Genomic DNA, 17,990 nt, shown 5'->3' with positions numbered 1-17,990 from the left:
CTTTACTGCACTTACTGTTCGGTGAAGCAGTCGTTTCAGTATCAGATTCCTCCCGTGTTGCTGCTGCTTCTGTTTTGTGCCACTCCTGCAGGTTTGATGTGAGGTCAGCCAAGAAGAGCGGAGCCCTGGAACCATCCTTTATAGGATGGCTCGCTTCCTGTGAGTAATACAAAGATATGTCCAAATCCAGTAAAGAGAAATTCCCAGCAATTCCACAGTGCTAAAAATTACAATGACGTCAAAATGAATTCTCCTTTTTAATGTGCTTTTTTATTTTAGATGAATTCTATTAATATGACACAAATGCACGGTTTTAATTCTGTTAACAGAAAATTCATGTCTTTAGAAAGTTTTAAAACGTGGCTTATTAGCAGTTCCTTTCCTGAAATTGTAGTGATCAGAATTTTATCAACTGAAGTGAACTAAGAAGAGATTTGTCATCTATGGGCTATTACTCTCGATTTTCTTACGGATACCAGTCAGTAATGGGTCATCACTCACTTTTTTCTCTTTCTCACCTGCCGACTCAACTAATTTTAAGGTACATTGTCTCACAGAGGTAATGTTAATCATGAAATAAATGTTAATCCTCAGATTCTATGCATAGTCTTGACTAAATTACTAGAAATAGTATCTTCCACTTACATGTCTGAAATAATTCCTTGTTTCTTAAATATAAGAAAAATGAGAAGCAGACTTAGATATTCCATCTGGAAAGCGTTCGTGATTTGTTCAGTGAGAAAATAAAGATGAAAACTATATATATTTGTATTTAACTGAACCAAATTTTGTTAAAAAAATTTAAATGTGAATTGCAAAAAAAAAAAAAAATTTTTTTTTTTAATGTATCAAAATGTCCACAGTAGATTTCTAGAGGGCAGGATTTAGGGGTTATTTTTATAAGCTTCATGATTATTTTCAGCATTTTCCAGTTTTTGCAATGACCCTCTATGACTTTTATAGTAAAATGAACACAGTTTAAAGAATTCTGTGTCAAATATAACTATGTATATAGTTATCACCTTCTTATATATATAAAATACCACTGATTCCTACTCTTTGTATTGTTATATTGGCATTTCTTTTGGGGGATTATATACAATACAATCACCATCCCCCATCTCTGCCTCCCATCCAATTCAAATGGTAGAGACAGTAAATGGGAATCTTTTAATTTCCGTATTCTGGAGAGATCGAGTGAAGCTAATATTCTAGAGTTACAGCTTTTCAAACACAGGACATCTAACCATGCACTCTCAGCAGACATGAAGTAATAGTGAGGAGGTTGAGGGGGACATACCAGGTTTATTTTTCTCATTACGTGTTAGCCCTGGTTCTTTCTGTGTACACAAAGACCTAAACCAAACAGGAAAAGAGAAGAAAAATCCCAATGAATACAACTGACTTAAAAAGTAAATGAATAACCCAGTTAGCTAATTTAACTCCTAAATATGCCCAACTTTTAACAGAGAATATATACCACCCACCCTCCCATTGTCCTATATTTTCCAGATATTAGCATCTTATCAAGCTTTACTTATGTAAATGTGGTTGTTGTTGCTCAGTAAATGTGGAAAGTAATCAGTCACAAGTGTTTATTTAGATTTTAGAGAAAGATGTGAAGCTGGGTTAATATTAATATATTAATATATACTAATCTATATGTATGTTAATTTTTAATAAGTTGTGAATATGTGATTTTTCATTCAAAAATGTGTACTGTAGGCAGATCTTTATCTGACACAATAATAAAGTACCTAATAATTATTTTTAAAATAGAAATTAGTCATAACAGCCCGAGATAACTACATTCACTATTATGATTTTTCATAACTAAATTAAGTTTGTCTTTTTCCTTTCTCATTAGTTCTCACATATCTAAAAATACCTCCAACGGTGGTACAGTCCCTATTTCATTTATTATATATGTCCTGGACTCCCCAGTTATAATCTTTAACATGTATTGAACCTTCACCATGGGCCAGGCTCTGTTCTAAGTTTTTTACATATTCATCTACATGATTATTAAATTCTTACAATAGCCTATGAAATAGGCACTGTATCCCCACGATACAGATGAGGAAATTGAGGAACCAAGGATTTTACCTGTCTCAACTAAAAGCACAGAGCTAAGGAGTTGAAACCCGGGCAGTCAGTCTCCGGAGCCAGCTTCCTGAACTGCTGTATTCAAGTCTGTGGTTTCTCTTGTTATTTTGCCCCATGATGAGCCTCCCTATTCTTCCCAAGTCTCCAGTCTTCCCCTTGCCCTCTTCTTCCCAAGCCTCCAATCTCTTTCTTCTTCCCAAGAGTGGTGTGATAGTCCCAGCTCTCCCTCAGAGTGGCTGTGTCCTGGATTCTGAGACATGAAGGCAGGAAGGGAACTAGGGGGCAGTAAGCAGTAGACAGAAGATACGGTGAAAACAGACTCTAGGTTCTCAGCTGTGGTGGGAAAGTGGATGAAAAAACAAGCAAGGCAGGCTGAGCCACACCAGGAAAAGTTTTGATCCCTGTGTCACACTTTCCAGGAGATCCTGATTCTAAAGCAGATTCTCTCTATGGCGAAAGGGTAAAATAATTATTTTAAATTTACACTGCAGGGATATACCCCAATACCAAAAAGAGGGATAAGAAAAATAAGGAATAGAAGCAACTGTGAGTAAAGGTAACTTATTGTTATTACCACCAGAAGTATAATATTCCAAACTCACTCACCCTTACAGTTATCCTGCATTCTCCCAGAATATTTTCCACATGCCTGTCATCTGAGGTTGGGACCTCAAATCAAGTACCTGGCCACTAAGAGTGGAAGGGCTTTCTTCTGGCTGTAGAGTTGCTGAAAGAGGCCACAGACAGACCTCATTTGCCTCTCATAGAGAGATGCCAGCACTGTGAGGGCCAAGAATGGGTTGACAGCTGGACTGTAGCTTCTTCACCTGCTTTTTTTGTATCAGAATCTGATGAGGGGGCACCCTCACTTGGAGGATCGAAGAATGAGTTGAAGAGGAAAGCAAGTGAGCACTGAATAGCTGGGGGTGTTGAATATTATCTCCCCTTCCCCAAATGAACCTAATGCCCCCACATAGCAGGCTGATTAGAGGTGCCTCAAGGCCACGTGAAATCTCCCAAGCTCAGAAGATGCAGCTGTCTGTCCCTGGATGGCTCCATTTTCAACCCTGGCCTCAGATGGACACCCCCTTACAATCTCCAACTTGGGGAGGTAAGGAGAAAAGGAAAGAAGATGACCCAAACATGGGCACACCTTGGGCTCCGTCCACCACCAGGGCTATTTTGTCTGAGGTGCCGCCCTTTCTGGCGTCATCATCACTTTCCTGAAAGTGCCCTGCCTGGCCTCTCCACATCCTGTAATGGGGCACAAAGGACTTTAACACTTTTGTGCTGCCCCCCAGGCAAACTCATTCTCGTCTTTATGGTGAAGGGACATCCCTGAGGAAGTGAGGGAGAGCCGGAAAGAGGATATCAGGGTTCCCAAGGCAAATGTTACAGTTTTACTCAAGGCCGTCCAGTTCATCTTCCATAGCGAGGGACAATAAAAGCTATGGACAGGAGATTTTGGGTTGAATGGGAAGTAGCATAGGCCATAAGCACATATGGCAAGACCACCTGTTAAAGTGTGAATTTACCTTTGGTTCCTCAGTTCCCTCAGCTGAAAGGAACTATGACCCATGGGCAGTGGCCTTCCTAAGGTTCTGGGTTCCCTCACCTATGGGCAGTGTTGCGAGGTGCTTCTTTTTGAAAGCCTTGGTAACTTGCCCCCAAATTTGTCTCCGCTAACATCTAAAGTACTTCTGTGTCTAAGGTAGGGAGGGTGTGTGTGCTAAGTTGCTTCAGTCGTGTCCGATTCTTTGCGACCCTTTGGACTATAGCTCACCAGGCTTCCCTGTCCTTGGGATTCTCCAAGCAAGAATACTGGAGTGGGTTTCCATGCCCTCCTCCAAGGAATCTTCTCCACCCAGTGATTGAAACTGGTTTCGATGTCACCTGCTTTGGCAGGCGGGCTCTTTACCACTAGTGCCACCTGAGAAGCCCAAGGTAGGGAGGGAAAATCCTAATAGAGATTCAATCCTACTTGGAGTATACAAATATGATATTTCTTGCACATTCAAAATTGTGAAGTAAAATTAATCAACAATGTGCCATCATAGTGTAGAATGGCATTTCTTGCATGTTTGAAACATGAGTACATTTGATAGAAAATGAGCCTGGTTCCCTCTAAATTCACTCTCCAGAAAGGCATGTTAACTTTTTTGGGATATGTAGCCATCTCAGAACACCTGGGTCAGGTAGGAGCCTTGGGCTCTCAGTCTGCACTCCCAATCCTAGGGAGAAGTGGAGTTTTCAGACTTCTCTCATATGAGGAAGACTTACCTGAGCAGCTCATTTAAAATGTGTATGTGGGGTTTCCCACATACACAGTGGGTCAGTGGTAAAGACCCCAATGCAAGAGACAGGGGTTTGGTCCCTGCTCTGGGAAGATCCCACATGCCACTGAGCAGCTGAGCCTGTGTACCACAACTACCAGGGCTGTGCTCTAGTACCTGGGAGCTGCTACTGTTGAGCCCACATGCCGCAACTACTGAAGCCTGCACACCTAGAGCCTGTGCTCTGCAACAAGAGAAATCACCTCAATGAGAAGTCAATGCACTATAACCAGAGCATAGCCTCCACTCATCACAGCTAGAGAAAGCCTGAATGCAGCAATTAAGACCCAGTGCAACCAAAAAAAAAAAAAAAAAAACAACTATGTCTTTTAAAAAATAAAATGTGAATCTTGGGCTTCCCTGGTGGTCCAGTGGTTAAAAGTCTGCCTTACAATACTGGAGACATGGGTTCAATCCCTAGACCGGGAAGATCCCACATGCCATGGAGCAACTAAGCTTATGTACCACAACTATTGAAGCCTGCAACCCTAGCACCCAGAGCTGGGGCTCTGTAACAAGAGAAACCATGGCAGTGAGAAGCCCATACACTGAAACTAGAGAGTAGCCTCCACTCACCACAACTAGAGAAAGCCTGAGTGCAGCAATGAACACCCAGGGCAACCAAAAAATAAATAAGCAAAATAAAATAATGTGCATGATCTTCAAGCCCAACACCTAGAGACTCTGACTTAGTAGGTCTAGGGTTGGGACCAGGAATCTGTAGTTTAAATGAATATTCAGGTCATTCTGATACACATTTTGAGATACACTGGTCCAGGGTCACCTAATTTGGGAAAGAATACCAAGAAGACCCTGTGGCTGGTGCTCAGCTCTCAGTAGAATTTTGACCCAAATATCAGTACAGTTACTGACACCCTCTCTACTGGAAGACCAGAGGCATCATTGGTAACAGTGCTGGGCAAATACAGAAAATAATTAGGATGAGTTGTTGTTTTGATTTCTCATACATGGAAAGTAATTTTTTTTAATTTTTAATTTGAGGATAATTGCATTATAATGTTGTGTTGGTTTTTGCCATACAACAGCATTAATCAGCCATAAGTATACATATGTCCCCTCTCTTGAACCTCCCTCCTACCCCTCACCCCATCCCACCCCTCTAGGTTGTCACAGAGCACGAGGTTGAGCTCCCTGTGTTATACAGCAACTTTCCAATAGCTATCTATTTTACATATGGTAGTGTATGTGTTTCAACGCTACTCTCTCAGTTCATGCCACCCTCTCTTTCCCCTGCTGTGTCTACAAGTCTGTTCTCTACGTCTGCTTCTCTATTCCTGCCCTACAAATAAACTACTTAGGAGTAAACCTACCTAAGGAGACAAAAAAAAACCTGTATACAGAAAACTATAAGACACTCATGCAACAAATCAAAGATGACACAAACAGATGGAGAGATATATCATGTTCTTAGGTTGGAAGAATCAATATTGTGAAAATGACTATACTACCCAAAGGTATATACAGATTCTGTGCAATCCTTATCAAATTACCAATGGCATTTTTCACAGAACTTGAACAAAATATTTCACAATTTGCGTGGAAACACAAAAGACCCCAAATAGCCAAAGCGATATTGAGAAAGGAAAATGGAGCTGGAGGAATCAATGACTTCAAACTATACTACAAAGCTATAGTCATCAAGACAGTGTGTTACTGGCACAAAAACAGAAATATTGACCAATGGAACAAGATACAAAACTGAGAGATAAACCCATGCACCTATGGGCGTCTTATCTTTGACAAAGGAGGCAAGAGTATACAATGGAGAACAGTTAGTCTCTTCAGTAAGTGGTGCTGGGAAAACTGGACAGCTACGTGTAAAAGAATGAAATTAGAACACTTCTTAACACCATACACAAAAATAAAATCTAAATGGAATAAAGACCTAAATGTAAGGCCAGAAACTCTAAAACTCTTGGAGGAAAACATAGGCAGAACACTCTGACATAAATCGCAGCAAGATCTTCTATGACCCAACTCCTAGAGTAATGGAAATAAAAATAAACAAATGGGACCTAGTTAAAGTTAACAGCTTTTGCAGCAAAGGAAACCATAAACAAGGTGAAAAAACAACCTGCAGAATGGAAGAAAATAATTGCAAGTGAAGAAACTGACAAAGGATTAATCTCCAGAATATATAAGCAGCTCATGCAGTTCAATATTAGGAAAACAAACCGCCCCAGCAAAAAATGGGCAGAAGACCTAAACAGAAATTTCTCCAAAGAAGTATATGGTTTTTAACCAAAGAAAGCAAGTTGCTTTAAAGAAGTACCATAAGTACGTATATGTTTATTCTCCTTTCTCCTCTGATTCAAGAGGACTCAGTAATTCCACTAATTTCCCTTTTTAAACTTCTGACATGATTCTGAGATTTCAATTCTAATGTGTTTCCTTGCTTCCTGCTTGGCAGCACCTTATCTTGTTATTGTTCAGTCGCTAAGTCATGTCCAACTCTTTGCAGCCCCATAAACTGCAGCACACCATGTCCTTCACTATCTCCTGGAGTTTGCTCAAACTCATGTCTGTTAAGTCGGTGATGCCATCCAACCATCTCATCCTCTGTCGTCCCCTTCTCCTCCTGCCCTCAATCTTTCCCAGCAACAGGGTCTTTTCAAATGAGTCAGTTCTTCGCATCAGGTGGTCAAAGTATTGGAGTTTCAACTTCAACATTAGTCCTTCTAATTTAGGGTTAATTTCCTTTAGGATTGACTGGTTTGATCTCCTTGCAGTCCAAGGGACTCTCAAGAGTATTCTCCAGCACCACAATTCGAAAGCATCAGTTCTTGGCTCTCAGCCTTCGTTAGGGTCCAACTCTCATATACATGACTACTGAAAAAACCTTAGCTTTAACTATGTGAGCCTTTGTCTCCAAAGTGATGTCTCATACACTATCTAGGTTTGTCATAGCTTTCCTTCCAAGGAACAAGTGTCTTTTAATTTCATGGCTGCAGTCACCATCGGCAGGGGTTTGGGAGCCCAAGTAAATAAAATTGGTCACTATTTCCCTTTCTATTTTCCATGGAGTGATGGGACCAGATGCTATGAACTTAGTTTCTTGGATGTTGAGTTTTAAGCCAGCTTTTTCACTCTCCTCTTTCACCCTCATCAAGAGGGTCTTAAGTTCCTCTGCTTGTTCTTCCATTAAGAGTGGTATCATCTGCATATCTGATTATAGTTCTCCCGGCAATCTTGAAGCTTCCGTTTTCTGTTTTGGAATCTAAGAAATAACTAACAGGAATATCTTCAAAATGAGCCAAGCCCAGTGAGTTCCCAAAGCAGAAGAAATAAGGGCAGATGGGCTGATAGATTGACGGAATCCTTCCTGAATGTAGCCAGACTGTTTGCCGTCTGTTACTAACAAAGAAGAGACAATCCCCCTGGATTTTAGAAAACTTTCTTTGGTTGTTTTCCTTGGCCATTGTGCTGCTTGTTTTGTAATCAGAAATTTCCTAAATGATTATTATTAGCTTTGCTCTCAGAGCCCTACATCAGGAGAAAAACCTGACCTCATCACTTTTGGAATAAAAAGATCTACTCTGTTTCCCTTGTATATTGTTGTAATTTTTGAGCATATGAATGTACTATAAAAAAAAAAATCTGCTGTTTTATACCAACACTGTGACTTGGAGCAAGCTTCTTGTCCTATTTAAGTCTCAGATCTCTCATCTAGAACTAAAGGTGTTTGACCCTAGTCCCTGCCAGCTGTAATATATTATGATATAACATAAATACAGGAATAAACTCTAAATCCAAGTGTTCATCATTTTTCCTTGCTGTGATGTTTCTAGATAATGATTAATAATGATATCATGTACTATTGGCATACATGTGTGCTTAGTGTGTGCCAAGCACTTCACCTGAATTACTTCATGCAAATTTCACAAAATGAAACGTAGATATTATTAATTCCATTTGCAGAGAATGAAACACAGACCTCAAAAAGTTAAGTAACTGGCCTATGTTTTATCAGCTGATATGTGGTCAAGCAGGGAATCAAATCCATGTCTTTGTTATACTAAAGCCCATGTCCTTTGTGTTGATTCCATGCCTGTTCAAATTGAAACCTCAGAAGGAAAATATACTTTAGTTTTTGCATTGAAAAAATGTTATAGCAACTTCCTTGGCTTCTTGTGCTTTCAACCAGCCCTGTAAGTTCGGTGTCTTAGATTGAGTTCCTTCTGAAGCAGACCCAGCCACAAGGATGTAGGTGTAAGTCAATTATTTGCGAGGTGATCCCAGGAAGTACTAGTAGGGGAGTGAGAAAGTGAGACAAGCAAAGGAAGGAATCTAGTGAAGGGTGTGCTAATCAGCAGGTAACCACTGTGGGAACCAGGATTCAGCCCACTTCCAGCGTCCTCCTTGTGGCGGTTGTTTTGGCTTGTCTCAGGTTAGATTCGGAGAAGGCAATGGCACCCCACTCCAGTACTCTTGCCTGGAAAATCCCATGGACGGAGGAGCCAGGTAGGCTACAGTCCATGGGGTCGCTAAGAGTCGGACACGACTGAGCGATTTCACTTTCACTTTTCAATTTCATGCATTGGAGAAGGAAATGGCAACCCACTCCAGTGTTCTTGCCTGGAGAATCCCAGGGACGGGGGAGCCTGATGGGCTGCCATCTATGGGGTTGCACAGAGTCGGACATGACTGAAGCGACTTAGCAGCAGCAGTAGCAGCAGAGTACTGGGAGATACCTCAGAGTATTCTCAAGGAAAGGCAAGGGAGCTGGGGGATGTACCTATTAATTTCAGTCATCATTGGCTAGAGGCTGATCCTAGGGGGAGAGAGAGCATGGTTAACTCTCCTGCTCTTCCAAGTGGGCTCCTGAGGCCAGAGAGAGCCCTCCACAAAGAGATACAGGTGCTTGTGGTTGGAAATGACGTGATTTGACCTGGGTTTTTAAAGGATGGTCTATAAACTGTATTGGGACATAATAGGCATGTTAGTTTTCTATCACTGCTTTAACAGAATACTACAAATCTAGTGGGTGAAAACAACCCCAATTGATTATTTCATTGTTTCTGTAGGGCAGAAGTAAGGGGTGCTCTGCTCTGCGTTTCACATTGCCAAAGTCATGAAGTCAGCCAGTTGGGCTCTTCTTGGGGGAGTCTGGGGAAAATATACTTCCAAGATCATCCAACTTGTTGGTAGAATCTAGTTCCTTGTGGTTGTCAGACTGGGATCCCCGTTTTCTTGCTGGCTGTCAGGAGTCATTTTCAGCTACTAGGGGCAATTTGCATTCCTTGGTTTACGGCTGTCTTCACTGTCCAAAATGGCAATTCGTTCTCCTGTCTTCAAATCTCTCCGACTTCCCCTTCTGCTTCATCACTTGTTGGCCCACAACTTCTGCCACATTTCTCTGCCTTACTCTTCTGCTGCCACTTTACTACTAAGGGCTCATGTGATTACATTGGGCTCACTCAAATTATCCAGGATAATCTCCTTATTTTAAGGTCAATACATTAATAACTGAATTCCATCTGCAAAATCCCTTCCTGACAGTACCTAGATTTGATTGGATAATCAAAGAGGAGAAGGGAATTTGTTGGGATGGAGGAGGGCATCTTTAGTCCCTACCAGAGTAGAGACTTGGTCATAGGGATGCAGTATAGGAACTAGATAAATGGGTAGCCTAAATTAGTGCTTCTGTGCTAAGGCCAATTCTGTTGTGATGTTTTCTCCTCTATAGTAAGCCCCCTGTATACAAATGAGTTCCATTCTGAGAGCATGTTCAGTAAGTCCAATTTGTTTGAAAGTCAACAAAGTTAGCCAAAGTACCCAACTAACAGTTGCCTATATAGTACTGTATTGTAACAGGTTTATAATACTTTTCATACAACTAATACATAAAAAACAAACACTAAAAATAAAGAAAACATTTTAAATCTTATTTTAACTTTGAAAAGTACAGTAGTACCAGCTACATCACCACTGCCTTTATGCTTGCTTCTGGACTTGCTGAGCTTGAAATAATAAAGATACTGTACTACTGTACTCGATATATTACTATACAGTAAAGGACACAAATGTGCAACCACTTATAGAGGATGCACACACTTGACAGTGTACACCATACACATGAACTAACTTACATGATTGGTCATGAGAATACACTTTGAATCTTTGAAAGTTCTCAACTTGAAAGTTCTTATGTAGGGGACTTACTGTACTTAGAACTGGGACTAAGTCCCTGAATCCAAGGATGTTCCAGACCTTTAAGTGGGGATTAAATATAAATAGAGATTTACAGCCTGTAGAATCCATGGCTCACCTCAGGCCAAACAACTAAGAGGGAGGGAGCACAGCCCCACCCATCAGCAGACAATTGGATTAACGTTTTACTGAGCATAGCTCTTCCCACCAGACCAAGACCCAGTTTTTCCCACAGCCAATCTCTCCCATCAGGAAGCTTGCACAAGCCTCTTATCCTCATCCATCAGAGGGCAGACAGAAGAAACAAGAACTACAATCCCACAGCCTCCAGAACAAAAACCACAATCACAGAAAGCTAATCAATATGATCATATGGATCACAGCCCTGTTGTGGCAAAGGTGCTTACATAACTCAATGAAGCTATGAGACGTGTGGTGCAGAGCCAGTCAAGACAGATGAGTCATGGTGGAGAGTTCTGAAAAAATGTGATCCACTGGGGAAGGGAATGGCAAACCACTCCAGTATTCTTGCCTCGAGAACCCCATAAACAGTATGACAAGGCAAAAAGATATGACATGGGAAGATTAGTCCCCCAGGTCTGTAGATATCCAATATGCTACTTGGTAAGAGCAGAGAAATAGCTCCAGAAAGAATAAAGAGGCTGGGCCCAAAAGATAATGACACTCATTTGTGGATGTGTCTGGTGATGAAAGTAAAGTCCAATGCTATAAAGAACAATATTGCATAGGAACCTGGAATGTTAGGTCCATGAATCAAGGTAAATTGGACATGGTCAAGCAGGAGATGGCAAGAGTGAATATTGACATTTTAGGTATCAGTGAGCTAAAATGGATGGGAATGGGCAAAATTAATTTAATTCAGATGACCATTATATCTACTACTGTGGGCAAGAATCCCCTAAAAGAAATAGAGTAGCCCTCATAGTCAACAAGAGTCCAAAATGCAGTAATTGGGTGCAATCTCAAAAAATGACAGAATGATCTGTTTGATTCCAAGGCAAACCATTCAACATCACAGTAATCCAAGTCTATGCCCCCAACCACTAATGCCAAAGAAGCTAAAGTTGAATAGTTGTATGAAGACATACAAGACCTTCTAGAACTAACACCAAAAAATGATGTCCTTTTTATCATAGGGAATTGGAATGCAAATATAGGAAGTCAGGAGATAACCTGTAGTAACAGGCAAGTTTGACCTTGGAGTACAAAATGAAGCAAAGGCTAACAGAGTTTTGCCAAGAGAACACACTGGTCATAGCAAACACCCTCTTCCAACAACATAAGAGACGACTCTACACATGGACATCACCAAATGGTCAATACCGAAATCAGACTGATTATATTCTTTGCAGCTGAAGATGGAAAAGCTCTATACAGCCAGCAAAAACAAGACCGGGAGCTGACTGGCTTGGATCATGAGCTCCTTGTTGCAAAATTCAGGCTTAAATTTCAGAAAGTAGGGAAAACCACTAGACCATTCAGGTATGACCTAAATAAAATCTCTTTTACAATGGAGGTGGCAAATAGATCCGAGGGATTAAATCTGATAGATAGATTGCATGAAGAACTATGGATAGAGGTTTGTAACATTGTACTGGAGGTGGTGACCAAAACCATCCCAAAGAAAAAGAAATGCAAGAAGGCAAAGTGGTTGTCTGAAGAGGCTTTACAAATAGCTGAGAAAAGAAGAGAAGTAGAAAGCAAAGGAGAAAGGGAAAGATATACACAACTGAATACAGAGTTCTAGAGAATAGCAAGGAGAGATAAGAAAGCCTTCTTAAATGGACTATGTAAATAAATAGAGGAAAACAATAGAATGAGAATGACTAGAGATTTCTTCAAGAAAATTGGAGATACTAAGGGAATATTTCATGCAAAGATGGACACAGTAAAGAACAGAAACAGTAAGGACCTAACAGAAGCAGAAGATATTTTCAAGAGGTGGCAAGAAAACGCAGAAGAACTATACTAAAAAAACAGTCTTAATGACCCAGGTAACCACGATGGTGTGGTTACTCACCTAGAGCCAGACATCCTGGAGTGTGAAGTCAACTGGGCTTTAGGAAGCATTACTACTAACAAAGCTAGTGGAGGTGATGGAATTCCAGCTGACCTATTTAAAATCCTAAAAGATGATGCTATTAAAGTGTTGCACTCAATATGTCAGCAAATTTGGAAGACTCAGCAGTAGCCACAGGACTGGAAAATGTCAGTTTTGATTCCAATCCCAAAGAAAGGCAATGCCAAAGAATGTTCAAACTATTGTACAGTTGCCCTTATTTCACATGCTAGCAAGGTAATGCTCAAAATCCTTCAAACTAGGCTTCAGCAGTACATGAACCAAGAACTTCCAGATGTACAAGCTGGATTTAGAAAAGGCAGAAGAATCAGAGATCAACTTACCAACATCTGTTGGATCATATGGAGAAGGCAATGGCACCCCACTCAAGTACTCTTGCCTGGAAAATCCCATGGACGGAGGAGCCTGGTAGGCTATAGTCCATGGGGTCACTAAGAGTCAGACACAACTGAGCAACTTCACTTTCACTTTTCCCTTTCATGCACTGGAGAAGGAAATGGCAACCCACTCCAGTGTTCTTGCCCGGAGAATCCCAGGGACGGTGGAGCCTGGTGGGCTGCCACCTATGGGGTCGCACAGAGTCGGACACGACTGAAGCGACTTAGCAGCAGCAGTTGGATCATAGAAAAAGCAAAGGAATTACAGAAAAACATCTGCTTCTGCTTCCTTAACTACACTAAAGCCTTTGACTGTGTGGATCATAACAAACTGGAAAATTCTTAAAGAGATGGGAATACCAGACCACCTGACCTGTCTTCTGAGAAAGCTATATGCAGGTCAAGGAGCAACAGTTAGAACTGGACATGGAACAAAGGATTGGATCAAACTTGAGAAAGAAGTACATCAAGGCTGTTTAGTCACCCTGCTTATTTAACGTCTATGCAGAGTACATCATGCAAAATGCCAGGCCAGATGAATCACAAGCTGGAATCAAGATTCCTGGGAGAAATATCAGCAACCTCAGATATGCAGATGATACTACTCTAATGGCAGAATGGGAATAAGAACTAAGGAGCCTCTTGATGAAAGTGAAAGAGAAGAATGAAAAAGCTGACTTAAAACTCAACATTTATAAATCTAAGATCATCGCATCCAGTCCCATCACTTCATGGCAATAGATGGGGAAAAAATGGAAACAGTGGCAGGTTTTATTTTCTTGGGCTCCAAAATCACTGCAGATGGTGACTGCAGTCTTGAAATTAAAAGATGCTTGCTCCTTGGAAGGAAAGAGATGGAATAGTCAACTCACTGTATGAAGTCATTTTTCACTACCTGATGTTTGCTGTAATTCAGTTTTACTGTCCTTTAGTCACTGGTGTCCACATTTTTACTGAGAAGTGGAGGTAATTTTGGAAATCACAATGGTGGTCTTCTAATGGAGTATTTTATTAGTTGTCACATTCCCAGGCCCTGGCTCACCCTGTCTTTTAGTAAACAATCAACAGATACTTATTAAATGAATAAATGAAGTCATTTGAAACATGTGAAACATTTGTTAATGTGTCCTACTCATGAGTTTTAGAAAGGTTGGCATCCTAATAAAAGTGCATGCACTATTCTTTCCACTTAAATTTTTTGCCATTGTAAAAACAGAAAAGCATCTGGGAAAAGCTGTCAGCCTCAGTGTCTCCTAATAACAAACTGAGTGCCTGAGTGAGAGGGTTGCTGAGCCTCACCCACATGCCTCACCATGCTGAGAGCCCTGTGGGTAGTCAGATTACAGGAGATCAGAGAGAACCCCTCCAGGGGCACATTTCCACACTGAAAATATTTAGTCTCAAATATTAAATGCATGGGGCTTCCCTGGTAGCTCAGCTGGTAAAGAATCTGCTTGCAATGCAGGAGACCCCAGTTCGATTCCTGGGTTGGGAAGTTCCCCTGGAGAAGGGATAGGCTACCGACTCCAATATTCTTGGGCTTCTCTGGTGGCTCAGATGGTAAAGAATCTGCCTGCAATGTGGGAGACCTGGGTTTGATCCCTGGGTTGGGAAGATCCCCTGAAGGAGGGCATGGAAACCTACTCCAGTATTCTTACCTGGAGAATCCTCATGGACAGAGGATCACAAAAAGACTCGACTGTATGACAAGTGCAGCACATCACAGCATTAGATGCATAGATAAAATGTTTTTTATATTTAAAGGCATAAAGAAGATTGCTCAATAAAGGATGACTCTGATTTATAGCATCTGCAAACCCTCTTTAATACTTTATTTATTTTTTGCCACACCTTTGGGCTTATGTGGATCTTAGTTCCTTGACCAGGAATTGAACACAGGTCCTTGGCAGTAAGACTGGGCAGTCAGACTGGGCAGTCTTAACCACTGGACCGCTAGGGAATTCCCTGAAACCATCTTTGAAATATCTTAATCCAACTAATTATTAATCCAATTTATCCAACTAATTATAGGAGTGCTAGCACAAAAGTGGGGAACCATTTTTTTTTTTTAAGGAAATCAATCTTCGGACATCAGAAAAAAGAGTTCTGATCTGGAAACCCCACCTGAGTCAACCATCCTGGCATTGCCTCTGTGTGTCTTGTCTTACATAGTCATCTATGTAAGACATAGGAGTCAGGGTAATCAACCACATTCCTTTCATCTAAATGGCCAGTGTTATAGGTTGAAAAGTTAGTGCTTATGTGGGGCAGAGCATCTGTGGTTATGAAATGATAAACCTGACAATGAGGAGTTTGCATGCATTGTTCAGGAAAGAAACTGTGAAGGAAGATTTAGGATTGAGTTTCAAAATGGAATTTCCTTGCTCTCTGGGTGTTGGCGTCCTTGGCCTTTGATGGTTAGAAGTTCCTTTTGTTGTTCAACAATGTTGATTTTGGAGAGAAAACAGCATTCAAAAACCCAGAGGTCATTTTCTAGAGACTGTTACAGGAATACAGAGGGCAGTTTCATGAAGCTGGCAAGGCTTCATCTCAGCTTCTAATAGATAGGAAGAGAGGAAGAGATGAACAATACATTTTTAAGAAGTTCAGCTTTATTTCCTAAAAAGATGCCTCCAGTCAGTCTGGCTAAAGGTAACTGGCATGGGAGCATCTTTATGATTCTAAAAAATAGAATGTTTTCCTTAATTAAGAAAGTCTTGTCTGACTCGGGGGAAATGAAACACTTTCTCAGATATGAGTGGACCATAATCCCCACTAAAAAATCCCAAATAAGGGCAGTTGTCTGGAGTAACAGAAATGAGTCATTCAGAAAATTGAAGCAAAAGTATATATTTTTTGCATTTTCTTTGTCTAACATAATTTTTTGTTTAAAAAATATAATTTTATCTTTGCTACTCTGCTATCTATAAAGCATAACATTTTCACAAAACCCTTTTGGACCTACAGTCAATGATTAGCAACACACCATAGTGGTCCAACTCTCTAAACAATAATCACTAGACACACAGGATGCCCTCTCACATGTACAAATCTGCATGGGAAAGTACTAAAGTTTTAGACTCGGACTTGTGTACTTTAGCTTATTTCCCCTTTCTATTAAGGGGAATTGATGTGCACTTCACTACACATGTATTAAGAAATGACATGCACTTCAATTTGCCAAAAGCAATGCTTGTATTTTGACATCAACAGGTTACTTGTATTACATGGTGAAGTGAATACCAGTACTCCAAAAGAAGCAGGTGTAGGTGAAATGAATTTTTATTGGGAAGAGAAGTTGTCAACTTAAATAGCAGCAAATGAAGAGTGTATAAGGAAACTCTCTGTTGTCATAGATACACCAGACCTCCATCATATATGACACAGGAGGCATTTCAGTTTGTGATCCCCAGCCCAGAAATGTCGAATGATTTTCCATTCAATCTGATACTTTTGGATCCCTACCAGTAAGGAATACATTAAGAGTTTGGAGAGTTGCTTACTGAAAGGAAACCCTTGAAGAAAAGTAAGAGATGAAATATAGAAATTAAGAAGCTATGGGGACTTACCTGGTGGTCCAGTGGCTAAGACTTCACGTTCCCAGTGCAGGGGGTCTGGGTTTGATCCCTGGTCAGGTAACTAGATACTACATGCTGCAATTAAAACCCAGTGCAGTCAAATAAATAAATAATTAGATTTTTTTTTTTAAAAAAGAAGTCATGTAGAACACTCTTGACATTATAATTAATGACATTTTCAGATGTTCACAGTAATGCAAAACACAGTCATTAACAGAACTGGCTCAGATTACTTAAATACCAGATACATGTTTAGTCCTCTACATTAGCACTTGGAAGTTATGTTTATATGAAATAAAGCTATTAATACTTTCCTACAGCAATAACTGCCAAGGAAGGTCAAGACAAACACAAATCAAGTTTTCCCAAAGCTGCAACGTGATACCATATGGCTTTACAGATGATGAACCTGAAGTTCAGAGAGACTTAATATCTAGGTCAAGGTCGCAGCCAGTCTGTGGCAACACCCAGAACTGTTTGTATGTTTCGCTGATTTGCTTTATGGGCAGTATTTCTGTTTATTTTCCTTCACTTAATCCAGAATCTATTTCTCAAGGAAAGGGTTTCATGACACTAGACCAGAAATTTCCCACCTGCCCAGGCTGATAGACTCCAATTTAGGATTGAGGCTTTGCTAAGAATTGTATCAGGGAATTCCCTGATAGCTCAGTTGGTAAAGAATCCACCTGCAATGCAGGAGACCCTGCTTTGATCTCTGGTTCTGGAAGATCCACTGGAGAAAGGATAGGCTACCCACTCCAGTATTCTTGAGCTTCCCTTGTGGCTCAGCTAGTAAAGAACCCTCTCGCAATGCAGGAGACCTGGGTTCGATCTCTGGGTTGGGAAGATCCCCTGGAGAAGGGAAAGGCTACCCACTCCAGTATTCTGGCCTGGAGAATTCCATGGACTGTATAGTCCATGGGGTTGCAAAGAGTTAGACACAACTGAGTGACTTTCACTTTACTTTCAAGAATTGTTTATTCCTATTCTAAAGATGAAGCAAATTCTTAGTTGCCACCTGACATAGCTAGCCTTGGCTGATTATCTCTGAATAGCTAAGTCTAAAATTAGCATTTCTATGCAAATCAAAACTACAATGAGACATCACCTCACACCAGTCAGAATGGCCATCATCAAAAAGTCTACAAACAATAAATGCTGGAAAGGGTGTGGAGAAAAGGGAACACTCTTGCACTGTTGGTGAGAATGTAAATTGATACAGCCACAATGGAAGACAATATGGAGATTCCTTAAAAAACTGGGAATAAAACCACCAAAGGACCCGGAAATCTCACTCCTAGACATATACCCTGAGGAAACCAAA

General features: G+C 40.7%; 1 long non-coding RNA gene across 1 annotated transcript in view; it reads left to right on the top strand.

Moving 5' to 3' along the window:
* LOC145506023 (uncharacterized) overlaps positions 1–17,990 on the top strand; it is a 287,451-nt gene that overhangs the window by 251,461 nt on the left and 18,000 nt on the right. The gene's annotated exons all lie outside the window — the stretch shown is intronic.

This window comes from Giraffa tippelskirchi, chromosome 5, assembly GCF_054371585.1.
Source record: "Giraffa tippelskirchi isolate mGirTip1 chromosome 5, T2T-mGirTip1v1.2.pri, whole genome shotgun sequence".
Taxonomy (NCBI): Eukaryota; Metazoa; Chordata; class Mammalia; order Artiodactyla; family Giraffidae; genus Giraffa; species Giraffa tippelskirchi.
The sequence above is the reverse complement of the archived record's forward strand: the minus strand, read 5'-3'. Positions and strand labels throughout refer to the sequence as shown.